Source organism: Oryctolagus cuniculus, chromosome 19 (assembly GCF_051225735.1).
Source record: "Oryctolagus cuniculus isolate XC-2025 breed Fujian yellow rabbit chromosome 19, ASM5122573v1, whole genome shotgun sequence".
Lineage (NCBI taxonomy): Eukaryota > Metazoa > Chordata > Mammalia > Lagomorpha > Leporidae > Oryctolagus > Oryctolagus cuniculus.
In genome coordinates, this window is record NC_142885.1 from 62567326 (window position 1) to 62580591 (window position 13266).

The 13266-nt window shown below is 61.0% G+C and overlaps 1 protein-coding gene across 4 annotated transcripts in view; it reads left to right on the forward strand.

Annotated features, from left to right (window-relative positions):
- Positions 1-13266, forward strand: part of LITAF (lipopolysaccharide induced TNF factor) — an 86454-nt gene that overhangs the window by 65785 nt on the left and 7403 nt on the right. The window lies entirely within an intron of this gene.

Below are 13266 nucleotides of genomic sequence, written 5' to 3' on the forward strand. Positions count from 1 at the left end.
ACAGACCGGGCTATTGTCTCGGAGACGGACGATTTGCATGTGAGTGCCCTTGCTTTGCCTAAGGAATCCACTTTTTTCCTGGGGTCAGTGCGGTGCGGGTCCCTTGGGGAACCTTGCTCAGGGCTGCCTGGAATTGAATTATTCTTTTTCTTTGTGAAAGAAGTGATTTTAGGGGATTAAGTTGCTGGTTCCAAAGCCGCTGGGCTGAGCCCAGACCTACTGGGGGAACCCAGTGCTGTAGCCAGGGGCGAGAGTGTATTTTTAGATTTACCACCCACCTGTGGTTAAAAGGGTTTGGAAATCTGCATCTTAGAGGAGGGGCCTACAGCTGGGCGGCTTTGGGCCCGTCCCGGAAAATCGTCTTTTTTTTTTTTTTTCCCCCCAAATTCTGGAGTATTTCTCGCTCGCCTGCTTCTTGCTCACTTCTTCAACCAAGGAAATCAGCAACTTCCTCTTCCGACCCCCAGGCCGCTTAATCTGCGACACTTAACCAGAATGTGCTTTTGGAAAACAAGCTAGACAGAAGTGTGGATTTTTAAAATTGGAGCCCTGGGTGCGGCCCGCCCGTGGCGGTCCCGGTCACGGCGGTCACGGCTCCTCGGCCACACACCTGTGCCCCACCTCAGTCTCCCTCCGTCGTCACGCTGGAAACAAATCCGGGACCTGAACCCACGCTCCATCCAGGAAGCGCCGGTTGTCGCTTTCTCCCTGTCCATCTCCCTGTACCCCTGTGCTGGGGCCCGGCCCAGGGACCAACGTGTGCCGCCCCCAGTCTCCTCCGCAGCCTCCTGGGCCTCCTGGGCGGAGGGTCGCCCGCACTTTGCCTCCCGATAGCGCTGAGCTGCGGGTCTCGGGGAGGAGCGAGGCCTTAGCACTGCGGGCGCTGGTTCTGAGCGGAGGGGCTTGAATCCATCAGGCCGGCCTAGTGCTAACCGTGGCTCATAGCTTCCCTGGGGGAGGCTGCGTGGTGCCGGCTGCTCCACTTCCTGTCCAGCTCCCTGCTACTGCGTCTGGGAAAGCAGTGGAGGATGCCCAAGAGCTTGGGCCCCTGCCACGGACATAGCAGACCCAGATGGAGCTCCGGGGCTCCTGGCTTAGGCCTGGCCCAGCCCCGGCTGTTGCAGCCATTTAGGGAGTGAACCAGTGGATGGAAGACCTCTCTCTTTCTGTCTCTTTCTGTACCCTTACCTTCCAAATAAATAAATTATAAAAAAAAAAATTAGCTCTCCTGAGAACCCGGCAGGTGGGGGGTTCTGTTTTGCTCTGCATTGCCCTGGGGAAGGGCCCTCCTCACCCTGCCCCATCAGAGGGGACAGAAGGGACACGCTGGCCACACGGCACTCCCACGATGGGACCCTTGCACACAGGATCTGGGTGGTGTCTGCCCGCCCTTAGCTGCTCTGTGTCCTGCATGCTGCTCTCTGAGAGGCCCCAAGGGCACGCGAAGGGGGCGGTCAGCAGGTAGGGGGGAGGAAGTGGTGTCTAATATCTGTCGGTAGCCCGGAGAGCCAGCTGTGGTTGACGGCAGCAGCTGAGTGAAGACGAGAGGGCAGGAGGGTGCCCAGCGGTGCAGGGATGTGGTGGGCACAGGCTGTGCCCATGCGTGAAATGCCACACCGTTCGCCACGGGTGGAAGACTGCCGTGTCACCATGACGCAGCGCCGAGAGTGGCCGGCCCCCAAGTGTAGCCTGGGTCAGGGCGGGGTGGGGGGGGGTCTCCACGGGGCGCCCCGCGGTCTGAGGACAGTCTCTCCTCACTTACCTCTGGCCTAGCGGTTAAAACGCCATCTGGAGGGCCTGGGTCAAAAGTCCCAGCTCCTCCGCTTGTGACCAGCTTCCTGCTGGTGCGCACCCCACACCCTGGGAGGCGGCAGTGATGGCCCAAGGACTTTGGCCCCTGCCACCCTTGTGGGAGACCCGGATGTAGCTCCTGGCTCTGGGGTTTGGCCTGGCCCAGCCCTGGCTGTTGCGGGCATTTGGGGAGTGAACGAGCGGCTGGCAGATCTCTGCCTATTAAACATAATAAGTAAACTTTTTTACAAAAGGTAGACACTTGTAAGGCGTGCATGCTATGAATATGCTTGTGCCTGGGCTGTGTGTGTCGTGCAGAACTTTCCCTAGGCCCCCGTGGGAATCCAGAGAAATCCAGAGCATGGCCCCTCCCCTGGGGCACAGCCTGGCGCAGTGGGGGGAATAGTAGGGGGGAGGCCGATTCCCATGGGGTGGGGCAGGCCCTGAGGTGCGTGCGGTGCCTTCCGTGGCCCTTGGTGGGGCTGGTGGTGGGACCAGCGTTCTCCCCGGTGTTCCAGGAGGTGCCTCCGGGCAGATGCCCCGGAAACCAGCCACCCCTGCAGCTCCGCACACGGCGCTGACACTCAGCCAGCAGCCGAGCGGAGGTTGGGAGGCTGACACAGAGGGCACTGGGGCGGGGGGCGGGGAGGGGGGACGGATGAGGAGCTCGGGGGCAGTGGCGACTCGTGTGGAGAGTGAGTGGACCTGCAGACAGGTGACTGTGCCGAGGCCTTGGGTCTCTCCTGTGAGATGAGTCACTGCCCGTGACGTCGATGAGGAGGAGGAGGATGACGAGGGAGGACGGCACCGGGGGAGGAGATCCGGCACCGGCAGTTCTTCCCGGAGGATCCGGTCTCCAGGCAGATCCCGGAAATGCAGAAAAGGCCCCTCCCTGGGCTGCCGGCTGCGGGAGGAGCAGGGCCTGAGAGCTTGGCTGTCCCTTAGCGCTGTGCTTTGGGGTGTGTGTGTGTGTGTGTGTGTGTGCTAAAATATTTCTGTATTATTTAGTTGGAAGGCAAAGTGACAGGGGGAGAGAGGGAGGCAGAAAGAGGTCTTCCACTGGCTGGCTCACTCCCCCAGATGGTCACCACAGCCACCTGGAGCTTCATCCAGGTATCCTGTGTGGGTGGCAGGAGCCTTCCCAGGCCATGAGCAGGGCAAAGAGCTTGCGATAGGGGTGCCAGCCCGGCCAGTGCTGGGTTAGCCAGCAGGGCTACCGCGCCCGCCCCGGGTGCTGTTTTCTGAGCCCCAGCCCTCCCTCCCGGCCAGGCTGTGTTGTTAGGACCCCTTGTGGGGATGGAGTGTACAGGGGTCGCAGGATCGATCCCCCCCAGTGGACGTCACTCGTCCCTCCGTGTCTTCCCCCTCTGGATGCCTGAATCCACGGGTGCTTGAGTGCCTTACGTGCCGTGTGGAAGCGCACGTGTCCTTGGAACACCGTCTCGGCATCCCTTAGGATACCTGGCGCAGTGGGAGTTCAGCTGTGGTGTTTCGGGGCAGGGGTGGGGAACACCCAGCCCGCGCCCGGGGAACCATTTGGCCTGGTCCTGCCAAGGCAGTCGCGGGCAGGACTCGAAGTTCGATTGGTAGCAGGCGGATTTGTAAGCTGATCACTTTGTAAATCTGCAGCCTGCCCGGGCGAGTGAGGCCCCCACCCTGGTGGGGAAGGGCGACAGGAAGCAGCCTGTGCAGGTGTTACTCGGGGTGTGTGGCCCCAGGGTGGTGCGTGGGGTGGTGCCCTCAGTGTCCTCCTTAGACTAGACACCTGCCTTAGTCACTGTGCACACAGGGAGGGCCCAGGGCCAGGGGCTGGGGCAAAGGGCTTGGTGATGTTGCCGGCACCCGGAGGACAGAGGAGGACCCAGGAGGACGGTGCCGATGGCAGACACAGGTCTGCCCGAGAGCGCTTTATGTTTTCCTTCTCATTGTAAAACAGGCTTCGTTTATTTTTGGAGTTGGTGGCCTTGCTGTGGCCTCGTGCACAGGAGTTCGGCACGGATGCTCCATCCCACGGTGGTCCGCATTTCCCCCCGCGGTTGCTTGCGGGCGTATTTCCCACGCATCACCTGGGGAAATGCGGCTGCCTTCTCCCACACACGCAGGCCAGGGCTCGCCCGGAGCACTGTTCCAGCCATCTCTTCCGTGTGCTATTTGTTAAAATTTTTGATTTGAATGGCAGAAGGAGACAGAGATGGATTCTCCATCCGCCAATCCACACCTCCAGATGCCTGCAGCAGCCAGGACTGGGTGGAGCTGAAGCAGGCGTGGTGCCTGAGCGAGGCGCTACCCTCGGCCGGCCGCCCACGCTGATGAACTTGGACTCCTTCCTTGCTGGGGCCAAGGGCGGGCTCCTCGCGCCCTAGAGAACTCCCGACCCCACATCTCAGAGCCACAGGGTTTGTGAAGGCAGAAACCATGGGGAGGGGAGTGGAGGGGGGGACTGCCTGGTTGCCAGGGTCACGCTGACCTGAAGCACACGGAAACTCGAATCGGTTACGATCCTGACATCAGTCTGGGTGCATCCTGTCCCTTGTAGGCCTGAGCGGTCCTGCTAGAGCTTTTCTGTGTTCTGCCGCACGGGGTGCGGTGTCCTGGGATTGTCTTAGTTTTAGACCGTGGTTAGTTTCAGACCAGAGTCTCAGGTGCTCTAAAGGGAGTCCCTGCTGTCATGTCAGGGTGTCACTTCACAGGGAGCCAGAAACTCTGCCTGGGTCTCCCCTGTGGGTGGCAGGGACCCACGTACCCCAGCCATCACCTGCCGCCTCCCCAGGAAGCTGGTTAGAAGTGGAGCAGGGACTCGAAGCCGGATGCTTCTCTGGGGTGCAGGCCCCGTGGTGGCCCCTTACCCATCGCCCCAAACCCCTACCACTGTCCATCTCCCTGTACCCCAGTGGGACACCACGTGAACCCCGCTCTGGCCTTTTGCCCGTGGCGGCGCGGGCGGCACTCCCTGCCTCTCTGCAGGTAAAACTTCCTGTGCATTCTGGTGGCCGTGTTTATCAGCCCCTCCCCTCGCCACGCTGCCTGCAGTGACCGCCCCGTCACCCACGTGTGGGCTTCTCTCCCCTGCAGACCCCGAGAGGAGGGAGGCCCGAGCCGCCGAGCACCGGCATGTTCCACCGTGGTGCATGCCCGCGCCCTGTGAGCCTCAGTTTCCCTTCTGCCCCCACTTGGTCAGAGTCCTGTTTGCCTGCCTGCAGGGCTGTAGAACCCCCACTGGCTCCATTCCCCTGAGGGGTGTGCAGAAAGCAGGGCACTGGGGGGGGGGAGGCAGCAGGTATTTATTGCAGAGTGCAGAGCAAGGGGCGGGGCCGCCCAAGGAGGGGGCAGTGAAGGTTCTCCTGGATCAAAATCGGGCCGAGAGGGGCGTGATGAGCTCGGGTCCTGGTTGGTCAGGGTGCCCGTGGCCGTCCTTGGATTCGTTGGCGACGTCATGCTATCAGGCCAGGTCGGCTCCAGTTGATCTGGGGTCACGGGGAGGTGGCGGTCACCTTGGGCCCTGGCCCTGGGATTGGCCTGAGCGGCCCCCTCAGGACACTGCCAGCCCGCAGGGTGGGTGGCGTCTTGTGGAGATGCAGAGGACTCCTGGAGTGTGGTGATCAGGGCCCGCAGGCCCCTGGCCCTCTTCTTCCAGTCCCTTTAGGTAAGGGACCCTTGAGGACACCCTGGGCTAAGGGGGACACCAAGGGGCTGGGCCTGCCCTTCCCCCTGGGGGCTAGAGTTAGAGAGGTAGAGACATCTTCCATTGTTGCACTCCTCTAACGACCAGACCGAAGCCAGGAGCCAGGAACAACTTCTGGGTCTCCCACGCGGGTGCAGGGGCCCAAGGACTTGGGCCATCTTCCGCTGCTTTCCCAGGCCACAGCAGGAGCTGGGTCGGAAGAGGAGCAGCTGGGACTAGAACCGCGCCCATGTGGGATGCCGGTGCTGCAGGCTGGGGCTTTAACCCACTGCTCCACAGCACTGGCCCCCAGAACTAGGCCTTGTGACACCAGTGTTGATCTGTTTGCGATGGTAGGTCACATGTCTTGAGGCCCCACCCGGCCCCCAAAGCCCCATCGGTCCTACGATCCCTCTGTCCCATGAGCCCGGCAGGGTTGAGTGCTTCCCACATCCACTGAGGACTTCCAAGCCCAGGGCCGGTGTTGGGCCTCGTGGTTGGCACGCCGGTTAAGATGCCTGCGCCCGCATCAGAGAGCCCGGGCTCAAGTCCTGGCTCTGCTTCCGATTCGGCTTCCCGCCAGTACGCACCCCAGCAGTGATGGTTCAGGTGCTTGGGAATGGGCTCCCGGCTGCTGGCTTTGGCCCAGGCCCAGGGGCACTGGAGGAGCGAACCAGCAGATCACAGTAACTGTGACCCTAATTAATTAATTAATTAGTTGTACAGAATCCCAAAGTTCCGTCTCCTATCAGACTCGGTGCATGAGTAATCCTGAGTCAGATTGCCTTCCAGCTGTGCAGTGCGGAGGTGGGGCAGCATCGAATTCACGTTCCCATCCCCCAAGGGAGAAACGGCAGCAGAAAGGGGTCACAGGCCCCAAGCGCAAAACCAAGAAAAAGCTGAAGACTCCTCTCTCCCTCCGGGTACCTCCTGGGTGTGCCGGGGCTGGGTGGGCACCCCAACCCTCGGGCAGCCCTGCCCCCACTGTGGCTTGTTTTAAAAAAACTACTTGAGAGAGCACTCACACTTGCTGGCTCACTCCTCACATTTCCACGGAGAATGGTGGCAGGAGCCAGGCCTTGACTCCAGGGGCGTCTTAGCCACCAGGCCCAACGGCTGCCCTGCCCCCCAGCTTTGCAGGGTACACACAGCTTGGAGCCTGGTGCCTGCAGCTCCCACAGGTGCTGCTGGCCCGGTGGGTCTCTGCCTGGGCCCCCTGGCTGCGCACAACGGCCTTTGGAATCTGGGTGCAGGAAGCCATGCCCCGCAGGTCCTGTGCTCCGTGCACCTGTGGGATTAGCCCTGTAGGGCGCCAGGTGGAGCCACACCTGGGCCTGCCTGGCCGTGATGTGTATGCCACGGGGCGCTGTGCCAGAGTGAGGGTGTGTGTGTCGGGCAGCAAATGTGGGGTCCCACAGGTGCCCCTCGGGGCCCTCACATACCCCAGACTCTCGGGAATGCCTTGGGGTCTCCCCCGGTGTCCTGCTGGCCAGCACCTGCCCTTCTGTCCACGCTGGTCTCCCGGCAGCGCCTGGGTTTGCCCCTGAACCTCCCTTTCATTCTGTGTGTGGCCGGGCTGCCCGGGTTCCGCCTTTCTCTCTGCCTCCCTCTGTTTCATTTTTCACATCGTTTCTCCTTCCTCTCGTTTTGCTGTGTGCAGGCAGTGCTCCCATACTCGACTTGGAAATTTCTCACAGCGGTCAGTGCTGTGGTGCAGCAGGTTAAGCCCCGCCCACAATGCCAGCATCCAGATGGGTGTGGGTTCGAGTCCTGGCTGCTCTGCTTCTGATCCAGCTTCCTGCTCTTGGGCCTGCGAAGGCAGCGGGCGATGGCCCAAATACCTGGGCCCACCCACGCAGCTCTGCTCTTCTGCCAGGCCCTCACCAGTGCCCCATCCGGGCCAGCTGGCTGTCCCAGGCCTGCTCCCACGGCCACCCGCCTGCACACCTCCTGCGTCCCCTCCCCCCCTTCTCGAATTCTGTCCCCCCATCTTGACCTGCTGGACGTCCAGGCGGGGGGCTGTCTCCAAGAGACTCAGGTGGGACAGGAAGACCTCCAGACTCTCAGGGGACCCCAGCCCCAGAGCCTGGGGTGAGGCTTTGGCATGGGGCCTGTGATGCTGAGCCCCCCCCCCCACCGAGACCTGTGGCTGTGTAGCACCCCCACCCCCACCCCGGCCTCCTCAGGTACAGTCAAGCCTGCTGGGGTAGGGCAGCCCCTCGTCTGCTCCGCCTCTTGGTGCCAGTCCAGATGGCTTTTCATGCCCATGTAATTTCTTGTTCTTTTTCTTCATATTTATTTGTTTGAAAGGCAGAGATCTGTATACACACACAGGGAAGGAGAGAGAGAGAGAGAGCGAGAGAGAGAGAGAGCGCGCTTCCATCTGCTTGTTGACTCTGCAAATGGCCACAAACAGCCAGATCTGTTCCAGGATGAAGTCGGGAGCCAGGAACTCCATCCGGGTCTCCCACGTGGGTGCAGGGGCCCAAGCACTGGGGCCGCCTCTGCTGTCCCCCAGGTGCTTTAGCAGGAAGCTGGGATGGAGACGGCGCTCCCCGGGTGCCCACATCCCAGGGTTCCCGTGTGAGTTGAGCCCTGGGTGCTCTGCTTCCCGTCAGCTTCCTGCTGATGCTCAGATGCTCGGGCCCCGCCCCCCACTTGGAGGCCCAGCGTGCGGTTCTGGGTTCCGGGCTTTGGCCTGGCTGGACAGGGAGGGGGCCGGATCAGCAGATGGAAACTCCTCTCTCATCTCTGCCTCCATCATTCTGCCTTTCAGGCAGATTAAAATAACAAAGAAACATTTAAAAAAAGCAAAGTGACCTAAGACAATCCGGGAAAGAAACGTGAGTGAATTGCTGCTGGGCAAAGCTGAGGACTTGTGTCTCACAAGTGGGTTTGTGTCATCTTCCCGACAGTCCCATCAGGATGTAGCTACCAGTGCGTCCATTTTGCAGATGGGGAAACTGAGTCACTAACGTCCTGCCATAGGGAAGGGGAGCCTGGGTGTGAACCCAGCTCATCTGACCCCAGGCTCTGCCCCGGACCTCTGCACCTGCAGAGGGTCCAGAAAGGGTGCGTCTCCCCTGGGGCAGGCCAGAGAGGGCTTCCTGGAGGGGGCGATGCCCTAGCTGGATAGGATAGGGGAGGAGGAATTTGCCAGATTTATCTGGAAGGGGGTAAGTGGAAGACAGTGTGGGATGAGCCTGCTGACTGGGCGGTCAGCCTGGGCTGCTGATGCATAGATTGGCGGTGGCAGGAGTTGCGATGAGGCTGCGTGCGCTCGGGGGACCAATGTGTGTGGCAACCAGACTGTCGTCCAGGACATGGTGGATGGGCCAAGGAGGCCCCCCTGGCTGGGCCGAGCTGACGCTGGGAGCAGGAGAGAGAATTCGGCATCTCGTTTGATTCCCCTGCCCTGTTTTTGTTTTTGAGGCAAAATTCGCATAAGATAGAAAGTGAGCCATTGTAGAATGAAGAAGGCAGCGACATCTCGCCGGTGTTAGGCAGCCATCACTGATTCTAGAACATTCTCAGCATCCCCCAAGGAGCCCCATAGCCATTAGCAGTCGCTCCCTGCTTCCTCCCAACGCCCCCCACCCTCCTTGTCTGGCGGTCGCTCCCTGCTTCCTCCCAACGCCCTCACCCTCCTTGGTCTGCCCTGCGCCTCTGTGGATTCCGCTGTCCTGCCCGTTTCTGGGAAGCGGAACCCTGGGCTCCAGAGTCTTCGTGCGAGCGTCTCTCCTGGAGCTTGGTGCTGCCGAGGTTCCTTGCGGCAAAGTGGAGCCTGGAGGCCAGGGGTGAAGCCGGTGGCTTCCTGCAGCCAGAGCCTCTGCTTTGGATTTGGGGTTCTGGGTGCCTGATGGCCAGGATTGGCTCTGCAGACATGGGCAGAGCCCTGCACAGGCACAGCCCCGTGTGCAGGCACAGCCCGTGTGTAGGCACAGCCCCGTGTGCAGGCGCAGCCCGTGTGTAGGCACAGCCCCGTGTGCAGGCACAGCCTGAGTGCAGGCTACTGAGACGCTGAGGGAGGGCTGCTGGCCGGGCCCTCCCAGGCCTTCTCCCAGTGTGGAAGCAGCTGGCCGGTGGCTGGAGAAAGTCACCTTACACCTTAGATGCAGAGCTGGGTCCCTGCTGTGGGAGGAGGGGCTTCGTGAATGCCCCTTCCTCTCGGTTGGTTGGTTCAGATCCAGGCCCCAGCTTCCCGGGCAGCAGGCGGTTTTGAATTTTGCAACGTGCCTGGAGACGCAGTGGGCTGGAACCCGTGGTGGGCATTGTTGTCCTGGCGTCTTGGGTGGAGGTGTGCAGCACTCATGTGTGCTGGAGGCGAGGAGGCGCGGCGGGCACGAGCGCAGATGTGGCTGCTGCGGTCGGTGTTCCGTCCTCGTTAGACTTCGGGGTGAGCCGTGGGGGTTGTGTCAGGGACTCCTGTGGGCGAGCCCTGAAGAGCTGTAGAGCCCAGTGGGTGTGGGATCGAAGCCGCTGGCATCTGGGTGACTGTGGACGAGTGGCTCAGCCTCTCTGGGCTCCATTTTCTCATTTGTGTGTTGGGTGATGGTAATTCCTGCACTGATGCCTCCTGCAAAAGGGGGGACCCCAGAGCCCGTTACGGCAAAGTAAGAACCCATGGAGGCGCCTCTGAGTGCCGCGTGAAGCCAGGGTGCAGCTGGGGGCGGGGCGAGGGAGAGAGGCAGGGAGAGAGAACCGGGCCCACCTGTTTATTTCATTTGAAAGGCAAAGAGACAGACAGGAGTTGCTCACCTACTGGTTCACTCCCAGATGCCCCCAACAGCAGGGGCTGGGCCAGGCTGAAGCCGCCCCCCGCCCAGGAACCAAGCCCTTGAGCCAGGGCCGCTGCCTCCCAGGGTGCACGTGGGAGGAAGCTGGACTCCAAAGTGGAGCCGGGGCTTGAATGCCGTGCCGAACGCCCACGCGAGCGGGAGCAGGGAGAGCGAGTGCGGGTGTTGGCCATCTGGAAAAGGCCACCCCTCCACACGCCTTTGTTCTCACCTGGCCGTCCAGGAGTGGAAATTGGGGCGGAGTAGGGTGGGCGGCCCTGTGTCCCCGACCCAGCGGAGTCCTATTCATTCCCCTTGTTGGGCAGAGATTATGTGAGACATAAACCGGTTGTGTTGAAGTGCTTTTTCTCCCCGGGCCAAGGCCGCCGTCATGGGAACAGAGTGGCCGATGGGTGCTGTCCAGTAGGCTTCACTGGGGCGCCTGCCTCACCATCCCCAGGGCCTGCTGCAGCCAGCAGTGTGGCGGCCCCACGCCCTGAGCAGGTGCCTGAAGTGCGGATGGAGGGGCATTTTCGCTGGAAAGCACCCCACATTCCAAGTGACACAGACAAGAGAGCGGGCGCAGGTGGCACACCTGGTCGTGCGCAGAAATGCGTCCTCCTTTATTAACCAGTATACCCGCCAGGGCCCCACCCAGAGGCGCCCTGTGTCCAAGGCACTGAGAAGGCCCCTGTCCAGCCGTGGGTAAAAGCCCGCCTTTGGAGGGCCTCTGCCTGCGTTTGGAAACCCCTCTGAAAGGGGCGAAGCAGAAGCCCCAGGCCCTGCCCTGCTCCTGTGGCTTTGGACCAGCAGGGCCGTGTTCCTGAGCGGGCCCTGGGCCCGTGTCCTGGCCCCAGTGACCAGGTTGCACGCCAGGAGGGGTGGCATGGCAGGCCCCGGGCCCCGGGCAGCCCTGTATTTTCCTCCACAGCTCCCTGGGGCTGGGGGGGCTGGACTCCACAGTGCTGCCCAGGGCTTCCTCGAGGGGTCTCCCCGCCCCCAGCAGGTTCCTTTGTTTCCGCCCAGTTCTGGATCTGGGGCCACCGAGCCCCCGCCCTGGGGCCCGCTGCCAGCTCTCCAGAGACAGGTTTGAAAGGCTGGTCTGGCGCAGCCGGGGCCCTGCCCGCTCGGAGAAACCGCGCACAAAGGAGGCACTGTGTCCGCCCCCGCAGCCCAGGGCCGCGGCAGCAGCTCGCTCGCCCTGCCGGGGGGAGGGAAGCTTTTCTGCTGTCACAAAATCCGCGCCCGGCCGCGCTGGGACTCCCTCCGCGAAGAGGGACTGGTGTGTCTAACACACGTGGCGAACATGCGCACACGCACCTGTGCAGCCAGCCCCGGGGCTCGGGGCCGCCCCGCCAGCCAGCCGTCCTCCTGCTCCCAGGGTCACGCCTGCCTGGGCTTCACCGCCGTGGGCTCATGTTTGCCCATCCCTGGCCGTGCTGTGTGTGGATGGAAGGTGTCCCGCGCGTAACAATCTTCCCAGGCAGATGAATCAATTAATTCACAAGCTTGTATTGGGATTCCACTCCCGGGCGAGGTTCACCGGTCCCAACAGAGCGGGGATTGGGGGAGTCGTGCGGATTGGGGGAGTCATGCGTCAGAGGTTGGGAGGGCTCTTTTTATAGATACAGGGCGTGGGGGTTAAAGGTTGAGGCGGGTCTGATCCTCACTGGTTGACCTTTAGGAACCCGCAGGGACCTTGACAAGGACTTTTCGTTCCCGGAAGTACGGGTAGGGACTCTCCATTCCCGGAAGTATAGGCCTTCCTTCCTTGCAGATCCCAAAGCCACCATCCCGACCTTTTGATGATAGGAAAGGGGGCGACGATGAGTCTCTCTGGCTACTTCCTGCTGTCTGGGGACGTCGTCCACAGGGGCCCGCTGGGGGTGTCTTGGCTCCTCAGGAGGCATGCGTGGATGGAGAAGCATCTGGTAGACCACTGCCCTGGAAGCTTCCTGGGTTCCATCCTTCACGAGCCTGAGAGCACCAGGAGCGATCATTACAGTTATCCCTGCAGTGATTATGGGTCCAGGGTTGGGAGTGCCCAAGGGAGAACAGAGGAAAATGGATCCCGTCCTGGTTGTCCCCGTTACTCCTGTTGTTATTTGGCAATGTGTTCCTTACGTTGTTGTGCCACGTCTCTGACCACTCCAGATTGGTTAGTAAAAAAGCATCACTCTTCCCCCAGAAATACGCGTGTTCCCCCCTTTCTCTGCTAGTAAGAGGTCTAGTGCCCTTCTGTTTTGAAGGGCCGCATCAGCCCGGGAGTCAATCCGGTCTCGCAGTTTTATAACGGAGGCTGCAACATTTTGTAGCTCCATATCCAAGGTGTTGGCCAGTTGCTGTATCTGGGTAGTACCATACGCCAGCCTGGCTACTCCTGTCCCCGCTCCCGTTAGAACACCGAGGGCCGCTAGAAAGGGAAGGATAATGTCCCTTTTAGCACGGGCGTTTTGCAGCACCGGTATCGGGAGAGAGTGGTTTTGGGGCACCACGGAGACCTCTGGGAGGACAGTTACAGAGAGTGGAGTTGAAGATGATGACGAGGTTAGATTGAAGCACTGGTGTAGGGTTTTTTGGGTGAGGGAGATTAGTATGTAAGGGAAAAGTTGTCTCATCGGTGGCTCCAGGAGTAGAATTTGTCGGGATTTCAACAAATACCCAGGATCGGAACCCCAATAAAAGCTTGTGAATTAATTGATTCGTCTGCCTGGGAAGATTTGTTACGTGCCAGACACCTTGCAATGGGTACTTCAGAAAGTTCATGGAGAATCCAATTAAAAGCTAGGCTTAAGGGCCGGTGTTTGGGGTAGCGGATAAGATGCCCCCCTTGGAGGCCCGCGTCCGTCTCAGTGTGCCCGGGTTCCTGCCCCAGGAAGCAGCAGGGGGTGACATAGTGGCTGAGTTCCTGAGTTGCAGGCACTTGTGGAGTGAACCAGCAGATGTGTGCTCTCTGCCTGGTTTGCCTCTCAGTACATTAAAGAAGTTTAGTTTGGTGCAAAAAAAAAAAAAATTGGCCGGCGCCGCGGCTCACTAGGC